At 38.7% G+C, this 18,295-nt stretch overlaps 1 pseudogene; it reads left to right on the top strand.

The window, feature by feature from the left end:
- Positions 1-15,676: 15,676 nt before the first annotated feature.
- LOC138167230 (gamma-secretase subunit PEN-2 pseudogene) lies at positions 15,677-16,725 on the top strand (annotated as a pseudogene).
- Positions 16,726-18,295: the final 1,570 nt, after the last annotated feature.

Consider the following 18,295-nt stretch of genomic DNA (forward strand, 5'->3'; position numbering starts at 1 on the left):
AGATACGGACAAGGACCATTTACTAAATCAACAAATAGTCTTTTAGGGGGATCTTCTTGTAGTGGAGAAAATAATAGGTTGGGAGTCAGAGGACTTGAATTTTAATTCCAGTTCTGTCATTAGCAGGCTGTGTAACCTTGGGGAGGCCACTCAGCCTCTCTGGACCTCAGTTTCCTTAGCTACAAAATGGGCATAATGGCATTTGCATCACCCAGCAAACAAGATTGTTATGAGGATTAGACAACAGTTATAATAATAATAGCTAGTATTCATATAAAGCTTTAAGGTTTGAAAATTACTTTACATGCTTTATCTCATTTGGTCCTTACTATAATCCTGTAATTTAAATGAGATAACTTAATAATTTGTGAAATTATTATGTAAAATAATTTGTGAAATAGTATATAGGGTGTCCCCAAAGCTGGCACAGTTTCAAGTATAAAAGCTTAAAACTGTGTTAGGATTTTTGAGATGCTATATATATACATGACTGATATTATTCATTTTGCCTGAGAAATCCCAGAATTTCTCTGGGATAATGGCCCCCATGACAATAATGATTCTAATAGGGTATTCAATAATCCTTGCAAGAAACACTCTTATGCTACCATCAAAAATTGCTTCACTTTCTAAAAATAAAATGCATCATCTTACAAAATGATTGGGTCTGTACAATGTCAATGATTTATTTTGTCCCCCTTGAAGTCAGTCACTCAGTTATTCTTCTGCATTGATGATTATTCATTAGCAAGTATGAATAGAACCAGCAATTTGTGTTGATCATGATGAGCATGTGGGCCCAGTGCTCGGATAACACCACCAGAGAGTGCTCAGCTAATCCAAGTTGTTGACTCTGAAGGTCCCTCCCAAGTAACCCTATATTCACAATAGCATCAACTATCAAGAACATGCTTGTGAGTGAGAGGGGTATGAGGAAGGTTGGGATTGTCAGTAAAATATTTAAAATAGCAGTTGAGTCCAGACTGACCAGCCAGTATTTGAAGAATACTTCTTTGGACAACATGTTTATTAGATACAAGTGCTGTATGGATTGGGTGGGTCCATGTAACACCTGAAAAAGCAGAAACTGGATAGCCATTTGTCCATGGAAACTAGAGGGCCATACATGCTATTGTATGGTACATGATGTTGCAGATGGGATTCATAATTTGGGTAAGAGTTGGAAAAGAATCCCCAAGAGTCTTTTACAACTCTAAAATTCTGTAATTTGCCAGAAAGAATGCAAAATGTCATAGGTTTATAAGATAACCACAAACTCTGATTCATGAAAAGGAGATTGAAAATCTCAGATGGGCAAACAGTTATGGATCTATGATCTCATTAACATAGGGACTCCCTCTAAAAGTAAGAACCACAACCCATCCATGATTTCTCATCCTATATAACTGTCATCCTGTAGGAATGAGGAGGCTGAGACATGATTCCATTGGTGTAGAAACTCTAGGTAGGAAAACTCCTAGCCAGATGCCCATCAGCAGCTCACGTCCAATTCAGTCTTGATGAGTTGCCTAGGGCATTGAAAGGTTATGAAACTTGCTCAATGTTACTTAGCTAATCAATATGAGAGGCAGAACTTGAACCCACATCTTCCCAATGTCAAGACAGGCCCTCTATCCACTACCCCATTCTGCCTCTTGCCCTTGTCTTCCTATAGGTGCCCGATAGAATCCAACCAGCGTGCTGAAAGCCTTACTCTTACATGACTTGACATTGTATGGATACTAATAGATCATGAGAGTTGTCTATCAGGTATCTTTTATATGCCTGGCTCTCCATCTTTGCCAATCACCTCCCTCCCTCTCTAATAATAAACTTCATGCCACCAGTGCAGTTCTTTATTAGTAATATAGTGTGGCCTACTCATGACCACCATGTGGATTTCTGTTTTCTTGCAGATGACCAGCACCTCCAATTTCCCAGAATTAAATTCTTCCATGGTATTCCATGTCTCATAGCCATGTAGTATCACCAATGAGCACTGTTATAGGAATCATTAAAAGCACTGCACAGTTTCCCAGAAAAATTCTTGTCTAAGAGACTGATATAATTGTTTTCTTCTTAGAAAAATACTGAAACTTTCACAATATGACTACTACGGAAATGTTTTGCATAACTACACATGTATAACCTATATTGAATTGCTTGTCTTCTCAATGGGGGTGGGTGAGGAGGGAAGAAGGGAGAAAATCTGGAACTCAAAGTTTTAAAAATAAATGTTAAGGGGGCGGCCAGGTAGCACAGTGAGTAAGAGCACAGGCTCCAGTGTTGGGATGACCTGGAGATCGAATCCCGGGCTCAGACACTTAGCACCCACCCAGAAGCACCTGGCCATGTAACCTTGAGCAAGTTACTTAACCCCAATTGCTTAGAGGTGGCCAGGTGGCTCAGCGAGTAAGAGCACAGGCTCCAGTGTCGGGATGACCTGGATCAAATCTGGGCTCAGATACTCAGCACCACACCCAGAAATAAATGGCCATGTAACCTTGAGCAAGTTACTTAACCCTGCTTGCTTTAAAAAATAATAATAATAAATAAATGTTAAAAAACTGTTGTTACATGCAACCAGAAAATAAGATATACAGGCAATGGGGTATAGAAATTCATCTTGCCCTACAGGAAAGTAAGGGGGAAGGGGATAAGGGGGGAAGAGGGAGGGTACAAGAGGAGGCAGACTAAGGGAAGGGATAATCAGTATGCTTGCCATGTTGGGGTAGGGGGTAGGGGAGAGATGGGGAGAAAATTTGAAACTCAAAATCTTGTGGAAATGAATGTTAAAAACTAAAAATAAATAAATAAATTCTGGGGTAAAAAAGAAAAATACTGAAATAACCTTTTTACATGCCATTGTATGATACTTTAATTTGCCAAGGGTGCTCCAAGGACACTCTTATAATATTTTCTAGACACCACTTGGGCCTACCATGGGTTGGCATCATTCTCAATTTATGACTTGCCTGCCTTTTTTCTATCCAATATCCTTAATGGTTCAGTCTTCTATGATGGATTTTTGGAAAGACATGGGTAAGAATTATACAAAGTGAAAAGGTGCGGATGGGTTGTGAAATGAACTTGGTTGGGATAATAGATCTATGGAAGTATTGAGGTACCAAAGTAATTAGTAAAAATACTAATAGCTAGCATTTACATAACACTTTAAAATTTGTGAAGCTTTTTACAAATATTATCTCATCTTGTGCTCACACTAACCCTGGTGCGTAGGTCCTCTAATTAAAGTACTCCTTAGTTGTTTAATGAGTTACTGTGGGAAAGAGAAATCATTACCAGGTGGTCAACACAATTTTGATGATCTTCACACACAGTGAACTTACATTCTATTCTCAGATGACAGACATATGGGCAAATGTAGAGGCAAGAAGACTTAATTCTAACCTTTGATGTTCAAACCTGCTTCCCTAAGGGAGTCTCTGTTGTTAACATAATCATATCAAATAATGAAAACTTTTTTTTTGCAAAGATTTGCAAAGCAGTTTATGAATATTCTCATATGATCGTCACAACAAACTTGTGAGGTTGGTGCCATTATTATTTGCATTTTACAGCTGAGGAAACTGAGACAGAAAGAGGTAAGATGATTGCCTAGGGTCACCCAGTAAGTGCTGAAGCTACATTTGGTCAGGTCTCCCTAACTTCAGGGGTATCTCTCTATCCACTTTGCCACCTAGTGACCTAGCTGCAGTTTACTTACGCCCACCATCTGCTTCTCCATTGACTATTGGGTGATTAGCATCCCTAAATCTTTAAACTGTGACATTCCAAGCTTCACAGTAATATTGCATCAATGGAACAATGGTTGTTTTTTTTTTTTTTAATGAGACTTGTTTCAGAGAGAAACTTGGGATAATTAAAAGCCCCGTATAATTTCTCAAATGTAATCCAGGCTGTTCTCTTCCTCTTTTTCAATTCAAGGCCCAGCTCACTGTCTATTCTCAGTGACCATCCCACTATATCTTACAGCCGGGACAATAGACATTCTTCATTCATGTGATTTTTCCTGTGTGAATTAGGTCTCCCTTTTGAGGGATAATAATAGTTATTAGAACAACTACAATAACAGCTAGCCTTTATATAACACTTTGAGATCTGCAAAGAACTTTAAATGCATTATCTTATTTGATCCTCACAACAACCCTGCAAGATAGGCACTATTATTATCTCCATTTTATAGAGGAGGAAGCTGAGGCAGACAGATTAAGTGACTCATCCAGGGTCACACTGCTGAGAAGTGACTGAAACCAAACTTGAGCTTGGGATCTTCATGATTCCAAGTCCAACACTTTGCCACCTAGGTGCCTCCAGATCTCTTTTAGGAAGTTTCACAGTCTTCCAGGCTTGAAATATTTGGCACAATTTTATTCATAAACAGGAGCATCTGGAGACTCTCACCATGAGTAGGGAATCCTCTTCTATTTGGAGGTTACAAGCATGAAGACACAAGAATATTAACTCTTTGTGTTTCCCTGCTTTGTAATCCCCAATCCATCCATCTTTGAACAACACACTTATCTCCACTTCTTATTCTTTAAAATCAATCAATCAGCACATATTTATTAAGCGCTTATATGGCAGTTACTCTGCTGAAGAGACCAAGATAAAAATATCCCTTAAGAAACTTGCGTTCCATCAAGCAAAGACATATACTATCTGTGTGTGTTGGTGTGTGTGTGTGTACTTAGACATATATAAGTATGTGAAAAATAAATACAAGGTAATTGGGGGTGGGTGAGTACAGTAGATTTATTTTGTGTAAGGATATTTTTTAGAGAAGATTGAGGGCCAAGACTTGCAGACCATGGCACGTTGATGAGTGACCTAGAAGTGACCTTGAAAGGTAGTGGAAATGTATCACAAATTTTCTTGGTTATTTTGACAGTCAGTCTCTCCAAGCAGTTCATAGAATTTCCTTGCTCAGGCTTTTCAGACATGCTGGACTTTATTATTTGAACACAAAGCTTTTTTCAAGATATATAAGAATCAAAAACAGCAACTGTAAAACAAGTGACTTTTTCTCCCGTGTTGAAATAACTCTGAAATGGGCAATATAGATTTTTTGAAACTTCCCTGAAAATTCACATCAGGAAGGAGACAAAGCCTTAGTTGTTTCAGTTCTCAGGTAATTTTCTGAATAGACTCTAAGTGACTGAAGTGGATATTTAGAGAGCAATCTCCACCTTTAGCTGTTGCTTTGGCACACAACCTCCTAATAGCCTAGATTTGGTGGTAAACCCATTCTTTTCTCCAAGGGGATGGAGCATTTTGCAGACATTATCTAGCCATTCTTCACAGCACCCTACTGAGGGAGGTAGTGGGGAAGTCTCCATATTTTCATTTCACAGATGAAGTAAATAGGGAGAACACAGTAGTAATAAGGATTTTACCTATGCCCAATGTCACACAAGTTAGCAGCAGAGCAAGGATGATAGATCTTAGGTATCTTGTTAACCTCCCCAGAGTGGTGATGACTAAAACCATGTACTTCTTATTTTTGGTATTAGTAAAAATATCAGTACCATCATTAGTGTGGTCCTCAAATGCCAATGTATAAAGAAAGCCAGGAGTCCAAAATCCTAGAATGGGAAAAAGGGATTAGAATATTTTGTCACTAACAACATTTGTCAAAGTAAAACCAGCCATGGGGAGATCGACATTATCTCAGTGGATCATAAGCTTTAGAGATGAATGGTAAGCACCATGCTAAGCCTATAATCAATAACTCTTCCACAATCGAATTGCGGAAGATATTCATTCTTATGACCCATAGAAATAATCCATATATGTAGTGTTTGCACTACAGTTGATCATTAGGATTTTCATCAAAGGACATGGTTACTATGTAGACATATCATTTACAAAAGGGAAAAGCAGTATTTCATTGAACATTTGAAATAACTGAAAAGCTCTTCTACCAGGTAGATAGCGAGTTAGAAAATGTTGAAAAAAGCCATTGGACTAGGATTCAAAAGACTTGGGTATGAGCCCTGAGTAGTTCTGTGACTGTCATCTTGTTTCAATCAAAATGGAGTTTCTGACAAACTTTCTGTTGGCCTTACTGATAATATTATCTCTCAGATGGTTAAAAAAAAAAAGAGAGAATTTTGAAGCATGAAAAGGTCAAGAGAACATATAGGCTAATATAATTTATTATTTTTGTCTTTTAAAGATATGATTTTTTTGGCAGTAGCAGCAGAGGTAGAAACAGCAGTGGCCTGCTGCCTGCTGGCCAATCTCCTCAGCCAGCCCCTATGTGGTCATTAATGCATGATGTTGTCTCTGTTTCTTCTCTTCCTTTGTTCTCATTCTTTCCTGATCTGAGGTGGGTGAGATTCAGAGATGGAACAGTACAGGTTTGACCTAGTGAGCTTCAAAAAGTCAGAACAGACACCAGACATCCAGTAACTGGAGTCTATAACAGAGTCTTCTGGTAGCTGTTCTCTTCAAAACCTGGGGAGGAGGCAGCCCTGCTTCCTTAGGCAGGAAGGACCTTCCTGCCCAGCTCAGCAGTGGACTGACCTGACTGCTGAGGCCTTTTGTCCTGCAATCAAGGGTATGACTCATCATTCATCAGCTATGATGCTTTCAGAAGTGAATTGGATGGGGAGAATATTTTGTATCAACTACTTTAACTGAGCCCATGCTACTTAGGGACCAACGTGGTAGAGGAGAGTGTACTCCCAGCCTGAGAAGTACTTCATTCTTTATTACCTATATTTTCTTAGTAAATATTCCTTTGTAAAAAAACGAAAACAAAAACTAATTAATGTAAACTTGTCAAATGCTATTGGGGATATGTTAACTGGCAATGGATATTGAGGGAACATACTGGTGGGAGTTCCTGAATAATAGTATTAGAAACCCTGCCCCTCCCCCCACAACCTTCCAGGGTTACCTTTAGAACTCTGAGAGGGGTAGTAGAGAAGATGAGGGGAAGTAGCCTCACTCTGGAAACCTGACTACATTGGGAGAGTAAGCCCCATTAGGCCATATGCTACATTAGGATTATATTTCTCTTGTCAGCTCAAATAAATTGTTTTAACTGCTTGCTAATGACTGAGACGGTATTTAAATTTCACAATTATGTGTAACTTCTACATTCCATGAATATGTAGAAAGGAATCCTGATAGTCAAGGTCTTTCACGATGACATTTGTGATCAAGGCCCAGGCCTCAAAAAAGTAGACTGTGACTATGCCAGAAAACAGAGCTGAACACAGGACTCTCTTCCTTAAATCTGTTTACCTGTTTGCTGCTTCTGAAGATAAAGGCATCTTTACAGCAACACAAACTTTTACTGCTTCTGTTCTTATGATTCACTTCTCCATTCATTTAATAAATATTTACTTCGTGCCTATTTTGTGTATTAGATACTAGGCGAATTACAAACTGAATGGAGGGGAATAGCAATAAAGATATTCGAAGTAATAAAGATTTAATTTTAATTAATTAATTAATTTTTAAAATATGATTTTCACATTATAAACAATAACATTTTTAACAAATACAAATGAACATATAAACAGAATAAACGGAGAATTGCACTCCAAGAAAAGCCATTAAATTTCAGCTGCCTAAATTTTTATTAAAAAACATAATAGCACAATATTTCTAATTTTTTAAAAAATAGTAGTTCATTTGTTCTATATCTCCTTATGATAACTTTTCTACTTGAATACTTATAAAGCTTTGCTGTTTTTAATACAAAGCCAGTGTTTATGTTCTTCTAATTCTGCTCTCCTCACTTTACCTCACTTTATCTCAGACTTTTCATATTGCTTTGTATATTTTATGTTCATCATTTTTGTGGGCATAATAGTGTTTCATTACAATGATACACCACAGCTTATTCAGTCATCCTCTGATTGTTGGCCTATAGATTGGTTCCAGTTTTTTAAGTTTATAAACAATACATCCATAAGTATTTCTGGGTAGATGGTACCTTTAGACTTTTTAGTGACATCCTTAGGTTACTGTCCCAAAAGTGAGTCAAAAAGTATAGTCAGCTTTGTAACTCTTAATATACATTTTAAAATTTTACTCCTAAAATTTTGCACTGATTTATATAGTTCCCCCTCTCCAAATGTAATAGAATACTTGTTTCCCCACAGACTCACCAACATTGAATTTTATCATTTTAGCCTATTTTTGCCAAACTGATGGACATATGGTTGGTTAGAACAGGTTTTTGAACAGGTTTCATTTATCTGATTAGTAGAGAATTTGAACTGTTTTCCAAAAGGTTATTAACAATTGGTGTTTTTTCCTTCAAAAATTATTTTTTGCTATTCATATCTTTTGACTATTTTAGACTCTATTTGACATCGGAGAATTAGTATTATTCTTATGTATTGATTTTTATTTCTTTAAGATTCTGGATCATCATTTTTTTTATCTGACATTTACTAAAAAGACTTCCCCAATTTTTTTTTCTCCTTATCTTGAAAATACCTAATTTTGTTCTACAAAATAATTTTACCTTTTGTGTACTCAAGCATCTCTTTTTCCTACCCCTCCCAGTAACATCTTCTATTTGGAAAACATGTTTCTCTAGCTAACAATTCAAATAAATACATTATTCATTTTTCTTACACTTTAAGTGTTCATTTTTTAACATGCTGACATGTAATTTTCCCAAGGATTTTTATTGAATTGTAATTCTTTTGCCAATTAAAAAAAATATTGTGTTTAGTAAATACTAATCTCTCATATAAACCGAGTTCTATTTCTGAATTATTTAATTTGTCTTACTAATCTATTTCTATTTTTCTGTGTAGTTCCAGGAAGGTTTTATAATTATTTCTTTAGAAGACATATTGCTATCAGGCAAGACAACCCCCCCCTCCCTTTTTTTTTGTTCCTCTTGATTTTTTGCTCTTCCATTTTCATGTTATGTCTTTACCAAGCAATGTGTTACTATTGAATTAAATCTATTCATTAATTTGGGACCATTTATATTTGCTACATTAGTTTGACCTAACTGTGTACAATGGCCAGTTCCCTTCATTTTACAGATGAGGTATATCAGGCTCAGGGAGGTAATATTACTGGCATAGAGCCACTCAATTACTTAACACCAGAATCCAGTCTAGAATTCAGATATTCTTATCTCTAGGTCATTGTTCTTTTCACTATTGTTGTCGTTTTTTATCCTTGGTTAGAGAACCATGACACCAGTGAGGTGATGCCATGACATGCGGGTGAATTGGATTTGAATAAAGGAGGCTCGTGCAAAATCACCAGCATAACTTTCTCCTCCAGAGACATCTGGGTCCAGTGGCCAGATATAGATCATGATGACTGAAGATGGCCTTGGATGCAGTAGGAGGCCTTAGTCTTTTTAAGCTCAGTTCTTTCCCAGATCTCATTTTGACTGAGGCAACGCCCATGAAAGCTAGGTAAGAAAGGAGGTAGAGAATGTTTTCTTTTACCTAGTTAAGAAAAATCACTTGGGGGAAGGGAAGACCCTCAGGGTTTTTGGCCAAAACAGAAACAATTGCTATTTACATTCACTCTGAGATAATCAGGGCCCAAATATACCATAACTGACCAATGGGGAAAAAATGTTGGTTAAAAAAAGGGCAATAGAAACTTTGGGAGAAATTATAGGATCCTGGAATTTGTGATGGTTGTAGAAGGAAATGCTGGATATAAGCTATATTAAAAAAAAAACAAAACAGGCTTCACAAAGTTCAGTGACTAATTAGCCTTTTTTTCTCCTCCATCAACTATACAAGAACAGTGCTTGTGATAATGAATATGGAGAGTAGCTCAGAGAAAGACAATTTTTGGTGGGCTTCAATTTCAGTATGATCAGATGTTGTAACATGGCTACCAAGAAAAATATCTAATGCTGTTGGGGATTACATTAATAGAAGTATAATACCCAGAATAAGGGAGATAATCTACCCTGCTACGTTAATTTGACCTAACTGTGTACAGTGGCCAATTCCCTTCATTTTACAGATGAGATATATCAGGCTCAGGGAGGACCACATTTGGAGTCTTGCATACTCTTCAGAGTGCTGTACATTGGAAAGGACATTGACATTGACAAATGGTATCCCTGACTTTCTTCAGGCTCAGCTCAAAAATCTCAGCTTCTGCAGATCTTTCCGTTTTTGTTTTTTTTTTACCTCCTTCCAGTCCATCCTCCAGAGGCTGTAGAATAGCAGCACCACCAGGGGGCCGAGTCCTGGATGACCCCATAGCCATCCACATGACTTCCACTGGTACTGCACGTATCTGGTATCTGTGTAGTTATTTACATATTGTCTCCTCATTAGAATGTGAACTCCCTAAGAGCAGGACCATGTTTGAGCCTTTGTTTGTATCTCCAGCATTTGGTGTGGTGCCTGGAGCATAGTAACCACTTAATAATTACTCACTGATTCACTGGCTCATAAGATGTAGCACATCCAGAGGAGAATGGGGTCTGAAAACTATGTCTTCTGATAAAGAATTGAAAGAATTGGTGAATGTTTAGCCTGGAGAAGACTGGGGAGGCTGATAGGGGGCAGAATTTGGTAGATATCTGCCCTCAGAATTTTTGAAAGGCTATCATCTGGAAAGGGGATTTTCCCTTATTCTAGTTAGACCTAGGCAACAGAGCTAAATACCAATGTACAGAAGTTGCTGGACTACAGATTCTCACTCAGTATAATTGACTGAAAGATGTGCCATGAAAGAGGGATGGATACTATACATGTTGTCATATATATGGCAATGAAAGTGAAGTAAAAACAAAAGACATCAATAAAATTTTTAAAACATTTGGTTTGGTACAAAAATGCTCCCTTTAAATAAAGCCTTTCTTGCAACAGGATGGTGCCTACATCAGAATTGCTCAAGATTCTTGGACAGATATAATAATTTAGATAATTTGTTTGGCAGCCTTCTGTTCATTTGTATCAGATGAAGCATAAAACAGGGAGATCTATGCTTCCCAAAGGCTATGATCATGGAGGACATCCAATGCAAAGTTCAAATGGAAGAGGGATTTCCTATACATGTTAAGGTCCTCAAGATGTTCTAGTTTGGGGAATAACATTATGGCAACAAGCCCTGGAATATTGCAGAATGTCAGAATAAGTCCCATAATCACTCAAAAGAGTTTGGTCTAACCATCTACATATGAAAAATCTAGTAGATGAAGAATGACCATCGTCTGTTATATTGTTGTTTATCCTTTGTTCTCGAAGAGGACCAAAGTCATATAACTAGATGGACAGCCTCTTAGGATACATATCTTGGACGGACACTTAGACTGTCATGGGTTTCATGTAGAATGAAACAGGATGATGAAAAGAGGCTGGATTGACTTTGGGGAGTTGCAAAGATCCTTTCATGACCTTAAACTTCTTTCTGAAACAAAGGTTTGTATTTTTTAATAACAAATATTCTACCAGTGTTGTGCTATGGCTATGAGTCATAGACATTTCAGTCTCTGAAGAATTGACAATGAATATCACTCAGAGGACAATGGAGAGATGCGTGGTAGCTGTGAGCAGACTGCATCATATGAGAATAAAGAAACTATGAGGAAGAACCCGGGTAAAACAGATTTCCAAAGGAATGTATGACTGAAAAAGAAGTGGTCTGGTCAAGTGGCAAAAGCGAGGTATTATCAGTAGACTGTCATTCTACTGGCATCTTCACAATTACAGAGAAACTTGAGAAAGGTCTCTGCCCTTTTTGGTGGACTCTCCCCTGCCCCTGACTTAGAGGAGGATATGAGCAAAAGTCACACTGAGTGGACAGGCATGAACGGGTTGCATTCTGCATCACTGGAGAGAACATGCACATTGATGCGATCACAAATCCATGGTGCTATCAATGTCAGTACTCCCTCCACCAGTATGGATCAGAATTCATACCTGCCTTCTTATCCTTCATGATTAATGCCCATGCCCTTTCATAAATCCTCCATGGACAATTTGTGCAATGTGTGATAGAGTTTCCCTTAGGTATTTTAATATTTTATGGATACCTGTTACTCCTCACTATCAATCCACGACCATTCTCATTCCTTTCCCAAACATACATGACCTTAATGATACCTTCTATGCTATTTCTTGTGTAGAAGTCATCATTAGTAATGTATTATAGTCTATACCCACCACTCGTCTTTTTGTCATTGTCCTTTGTGTCATCAGTAATTTTAATTCCTTTATATTTGAAATTCTATAATTTACAGCTATGATAGCATCAGTGAGAGAATTTTGGTGTTAATAAGTTGGACTTTTGTGGGAAAAGTTACAAAAATGTGTACATCATTTAAAATGCTAGTTTTGGGTATTCATTTGCTACTCATTTTTCAAAAACAAGAGTCTGCTTTTTTCCTCTTCTTTAATTCTGGCAATAGTTCATTGTTCATCTATAGCCCCTGTCTAAGATTTATGTACTGATAGTCTAACTCATGGTGTGCTCCTTACATTTCATGTCAAAACCTTGGAAATGCAAATCCTTCATTCACTTTTTTCCCATGTGGATTACTAGTCCGATTTTGTCCAATTGACTTTGGATCTCATTAAGGAAGGTCTGTAGTATTCCAATGCTATCAACCTATAGCATCTGTAGACCACTTCAATTAGAATGTAGAGAAAGAGATCTCACATCTAGAATACCAGCAATTAAATTAATATTGCAGAGAGTCTGAAAAAAATTTGTAATTCTTAGCAACTTCTGCCCTCTTTCCCACCAATCTGTCACTGTCACTGTGGGACCAGAAGGCAGCTCGCAACAACTTTGTGTTTTTATCTCTTTCATGGGTCTCCCCATCTAGTAATTCCCTACCTAGTGACCAACTTGCTGGCAAATGAGCCTTTCTATTCTTATCTAGGCTGGTCTTCAGACAATAATAGTTACAGTTTGTTGTAGGTACCTTAGCTGAAATCTTTTTTAGCTTGGTATAATCTGCCAGAATTCAAAATCCACTTGCATAGTTTAAGAGAATTTGGAGCTACCTCTGTCATCTAATGAGCTGTCAGAGTAGAACTTGTGTGGAACACTTTTACATGTGAAATCTAATTATCAATCTGTGACCCCAAAGGTCATAGAGTTTCGAGGTTAGTGTTTTGGCCAGAGATTGAGCATGAGGGAGGAAGTTAAAAATCTGAGGTAGCAGAATGGAGTAGGAGAGTTAGAAGGAGGGAGGTTGAGGGGTGGAAAGTTATTACTTCATCATAAAATTGCCACCATATCAGAAAGGGGCTCATCCCATTGCTGAGACAATTGTTGTTCTTTCTAGAACAGATTCAGAAGTATCTAGAAAAATATATCATAGATGAGTGCTCCTTACTACTTGTCCAACATAAACCACTCCTTGTCTTGGATGAAAAGAGTGGTTATTTTCAAAATGTATTTCAGTAGTAGGGAATATTTGCTAAAATATATATAAGATAACAGTGTCTTTGCAATATGTTTATACACTTTGCAAACCATTGTGAATTTGTACCAGGTAGGCGAAAGTATCTTTTGTTGGACTGTCAGGAGAAAAGTGAAGGAAACTTTTTTCTCCTTTCTTCTCAAAGTGAACACTATATACCACTGGAAGACAGAAATAATGAGGGATATTAGGAAGAAGGGAATAGAAATGGAACATGGAAGAGGCTAAAACATGAAATTAGACCTGGACAGAAGAGAATGAACCAGAAAGGACAAAAGTGACAGGATAGTCCTTATGACGACTTAAAGAAATAACTGCAAAAAGCTAAATGACATGGAAATCTGGACCCAAGTACAGTCTCTATCTCTGTCTGTCTGTCTCTGTCTGTCTGTCTCTGTCTGTCTCTTTCTGTCCTCTGTCTCTGTCTCTCTCTCTGTCTCCTCTCTGTCTCTGTCTTTCTGTCTCTCAAGGAGGAAATAGCAGCTTTTGATTTGTGAGTGAATTGCTATCTCATTACCTCAGAGATTTTTAAATGATTTGAGTTTTTCTCTCTAATAGTTGGCCACCTCACTTGAACCTTGGAATGGAATTGCAGTCCTGGAATTCCTGACTACCTGTTATTTGATCCCTATATCTGTCACTACATTTTTGCTGCAGTCTGTGGCATTATCTCTTGTAATGACATTTGGTGTTACTGCACAGAAGTGTTGTTACCATTCATTAAGGCTGAACATTTAGGCTCAGGTTGGACATTACCTGCCCCCAAAGAATTGAATTTACTGTGCTGTGAGGAGTGTGTTTACAAGTGCTTCTTTTTATTAGGGGAGGGAGGGTGATACAAAGAAAGATCCAATGCAGGGATTTAGCCAGGCTCCAAGAAAGGCATTCTCAGACTACTGCCCAAGCAGTTTGCTTGTAATCTCTATTTCTGTTTTAGAGAAGGATGTTCATGTTTTAGGAGAGCATCATACAGAAAGATAAAGATGGCTTGGCAGTGTTCTTACCTCAAGTTTCAGGTACCATGTTCCAAAACCTTTCAGATTCCAGCCTTAGGTTTTGACCAACAGATCATGTGACAGTAGCCTCTCTCCGTCTTTGGGAATATCATGTACTGATTAATTAAGGGAGGGTGAAGTGTTCTCTGTATCTGCTCAGGAAGTCTAGGGCATAGGGAGAAAGATTCACACAAGCAGGGGTAGATAGACTGTGCTTCTGTGTCCCTGGTGTCTCTTCTTTATCAGATCCATTGACTGGATGGAGTAAACACAGGAACTTGGTTTATGAATTCTTATGCAAAATTTACAAGTTCCACTGGACCATTGCATCTAACAGAGGTGAACTTGAATGGGAAGCAGTGCTATTTGTCACTGTAAATCTCTGCCAGCTTCCATCCATTCAGGGACAGCTTTGTTTGCCAATGCTTTTGAATAATATGCTTCACAATGCCAGCATGGACGCACCCATCATTCTGTGACATTTCCAGGGCCCTTTCCCTTCACAAATACTCGTTAAAAAAAAATGCGACTGCACTTTATGCAGTAAGGGTTTATCCAACCAAGTAGGTAATTGCTTTTTAAAAATTATTTTGTGTCAGTAACAAATAGATTTGTCTCATTGTTGGCACTGACATCAACCACATAACACTAACTCTCAGTAAATCATAGATTTGGAGTCGACTAGCTCCTGAAAGGACCTTATCGGTCATTCCTCTCCAGCCTTGTCTTTTTACACAAAGAGGCTTTACTTATAGGCTTATTTTGTTTTAAAAATAATGTTCAGCTCTTTTGAAAGGACTCATCAAAAATATCTGTGATACTGTGGAGAAGCTTAGAATGGGTATTTTCCATTTTTGCATCTACTGAGTTCGTCCTTGCCTCCCCACCAATGGATATTTTCTAGACCTCTAGTTCAAAATAATACTCCCTCAACTCATCCTGTGAGTACCTGAGCACAAGGAGTAGCATTGGGGTTTCTTTATACTTCATATTTTCACTGAAATTTTTGGAAGACGAGGGGCCCTGAACACACCGCTGTATGGTGTGTATGTGTCTATGTGTGTTTCTTCTCTTATATAACAAGTGATGTTATTTCAAATACTCTATAGGCCAAGTTTTTTTCTACACAAATGACAAGTGGTAGTGACTTAGTATTCAAATAGTAATACTTTCAAAATTAGGGGATCCTACTGACCAGTTTCCTGATTTTAAGTAACAAAAATCAGCTCTTTGTCATACTTTCATCCTTAGCTGCACACTATGCACCATACCAGAAGACCCTCTGGGGGGTGCCCCAAAGTTCTCCATGGCTCTCAGATGGCTGGCTACCTCTCATATGGCTTATTCCCTTTCTTTCTCCCTTGTGTACCTTTCAGGGTCCTGAGTACTGAATTAAACACATGGTAGGGAAGTGTAAAAATATTTATCGGTTGATTGAGTTCACAATCTTTGGGGGGAATCTAAAAGGTGTTCAAGGAAGACTAGCACCTCTGTTGGGAGGGCTTGCTGAGCCCTTTTCAGGGCTGCTCATTCAACTTTGGTGTTCACCTGTCACTCAACTGTCACCTGTGACTCCAAGAAGTTGTAGCATGCACAGTGGTCGTACCCTGGTAAAACCATCTTGGCAGAAGAACTAAACCAGGTTGAGTGTAACCAGTAGGCCTCAAACCTATCTGTGAGTTAGGGTAATGTCTACGCCCAAGACTTTCCCCAGATAAATGGATAGATGAGAACAATGTATTCTAATGGCCATGAAGGTGGCTAAAGTAGGACCTGTAAAGCACATCCTGCAGCCCTTCCCGGTCCTTCCCCTGGGCCCAGGATGAACCTGGAGCCGGTGTCCAATGAGGAGAAGCTGAACCTCTGCCAGAAATACTGCCTTAGGCTCTCCTGCCCTTTCTCTGGCTGGTCAACGTTCTGTGGTTCTTCTGAGAGGCCTTTCTGGCCCCAGCCTGCAAAGAGCAGGAGCAGATCAAGGGCTATGTCTGGCGTTCAGCCCTGGGGCTAGTCTTTTGGCTCCTGGCGCTGACCTCCTGGATCCCCATCTTCCAGATCAACCGAACCCTCTGAGGAGCTCTGGGCGACTATCTGTCCTTCACTATCCCTCTAGGGACACCCTGATTGGGCCTCCCAACCCCTCCCCCCCAGCTCAAGGACAGGTCCCCTTCTCATCCTGCCTAACCTCCAGCATTGGGCCAGTATGGGTCCCAAAGATGAAGATTTAACATCCTTCATGTCCCCAGCTTTTGTTTGGCCAGGCTGGCTCCCCAGAACATCTGTCTCTGACTAATTTCCCACTTCTCCCTGTAGCCTCCACTGAGACTCCCAAATAATTTAAAAAAAAAAAAAGGAGAAAAAAAATAAAGTTCACAACTTCGGGTCATGCAAATGATACCAGTCAAACTTTTTGCCTCTAGCAAATGTCTTACATGGTCCGTAGTATAGAGTAGATGCTGACTAAATCTTCACTCTGTGAATGAATGAAGTGAGGCCCCTCATTATGGTCATGAAAATCCATAAAGATCACTAAGGTGGGGGGAACTCTGGAAAGCTCTATACCCATCACAGAAAGCAGGAGATTTCCCACTTGCTCATAGAAGGACCCAGTTAAATAACCACAGTTCTTGAGTTATGGCTAAGCCAAACCACAGGTCAATTTGGGTCCAAGGAAGAGGATATAATCTGATCAATGCAGTCGCATTCCACCAGCATTCATTAAGCACCTCCTCCTGTATGTGTAAGGCACTGTGCTGGGTGTCAGGGATACAAAGGTAGCAAGAAAGGCCTTCCTTGCCCTCAGCTAAAAGAAAGCCACAACTTGAGGCAAATACCCAGCAGAACATCTCCATTTTTATAGAATCTAAGAGTTGGAAGGCACCTCAGAGATTCTCTAGTCCAGAGAATTTTTAGTTTTAGGGATGAGGAAACTGAGGGTCAGAGAGGTGAAATATTTCCTGTTTATTCCATACATACCTGGCTTTGTACATAGTTATCTACATCTTGCTTCCCCGTTGGATTGTAAGCTCCTTGAGGGCAGGGACTGTCTTTTGCCCTTTTTTGGTAGGCCTGGTGCTTAGCACAGTGCCTGGATCATAGTTGGTGCTTAATAAATGTTTATTGATTTATTGGTTAAAGCTATTTGCCTGAGATCACAGCAAATGCTAAGGTTGAGCTAGGGCTTGGGCCTAAGTTATATGCCAAATATTCAAGTGCTCTTTTCCATGTATCATGTTATCCCTACCTATGTGTGCAATGTGTATACACAAGGGTATGTATGTACATACACACATACCCATCACTAAGGAGATGGGCTCCATTTGGCCAGTTCCTATTCTCTCTAGTCAGTAAGTTTTCAATGAGAATTGTGAAAATGACCCATTCTCCTTGGACCCTTAGAATGACCCCAAACTAGGTCATATGCCCTGGAGTGTCTCTGAATAGATTAAGGATTTTCTCTTATCTAGATCTGAAACCCTGGTGCCAAGTCAGAACCAAACTGGGTTTGAGAATTATGTTGTATTAGCTGTAATTAAAGAGGCAAATGGTAAGTAGGCCTTCAATTCAGTGAAACTTTTTGCTACTAGGAAAAAAAATCTATAATTTGACTTATTTGTTACTTGTAACTGTGGCTTCCAATTATGGAAACTCAAGCAATGCAAAACACTATGTAACCCAAAGAGATTACAGCCAACACAAAGAACTCTAGCACATACACAGTGCGAGCCTCTTCTGCTTAGCTCATGTAATTTTCTTAACACAAAGAATTTGGGTTTTTTTTTCAAGGTCATTATTTTATAGTGGGTATATAAGATCATTTAACCCCTCTCAGACTCATTTTCTTCATATGTGAAATGGGGATGATCGTCATATCTACATCCTAGAA

Source organism: Petaurus breviceps, unplaced genomic scaffold, assembly GCF_028583685.1.
Source record: "Petaurus breviceps papuanus isolate PSGF00001 unplaced genomic scaffold, PetGlider_PUasm1.0 229, whole genome shotgun sequence".
NCBI classification, from domain to species: Eukaryota; Metazoa; Chordata; class Mammalia; order Diprotodontia; family Petauridae; genus Petaurus; species Petaurus breviceps.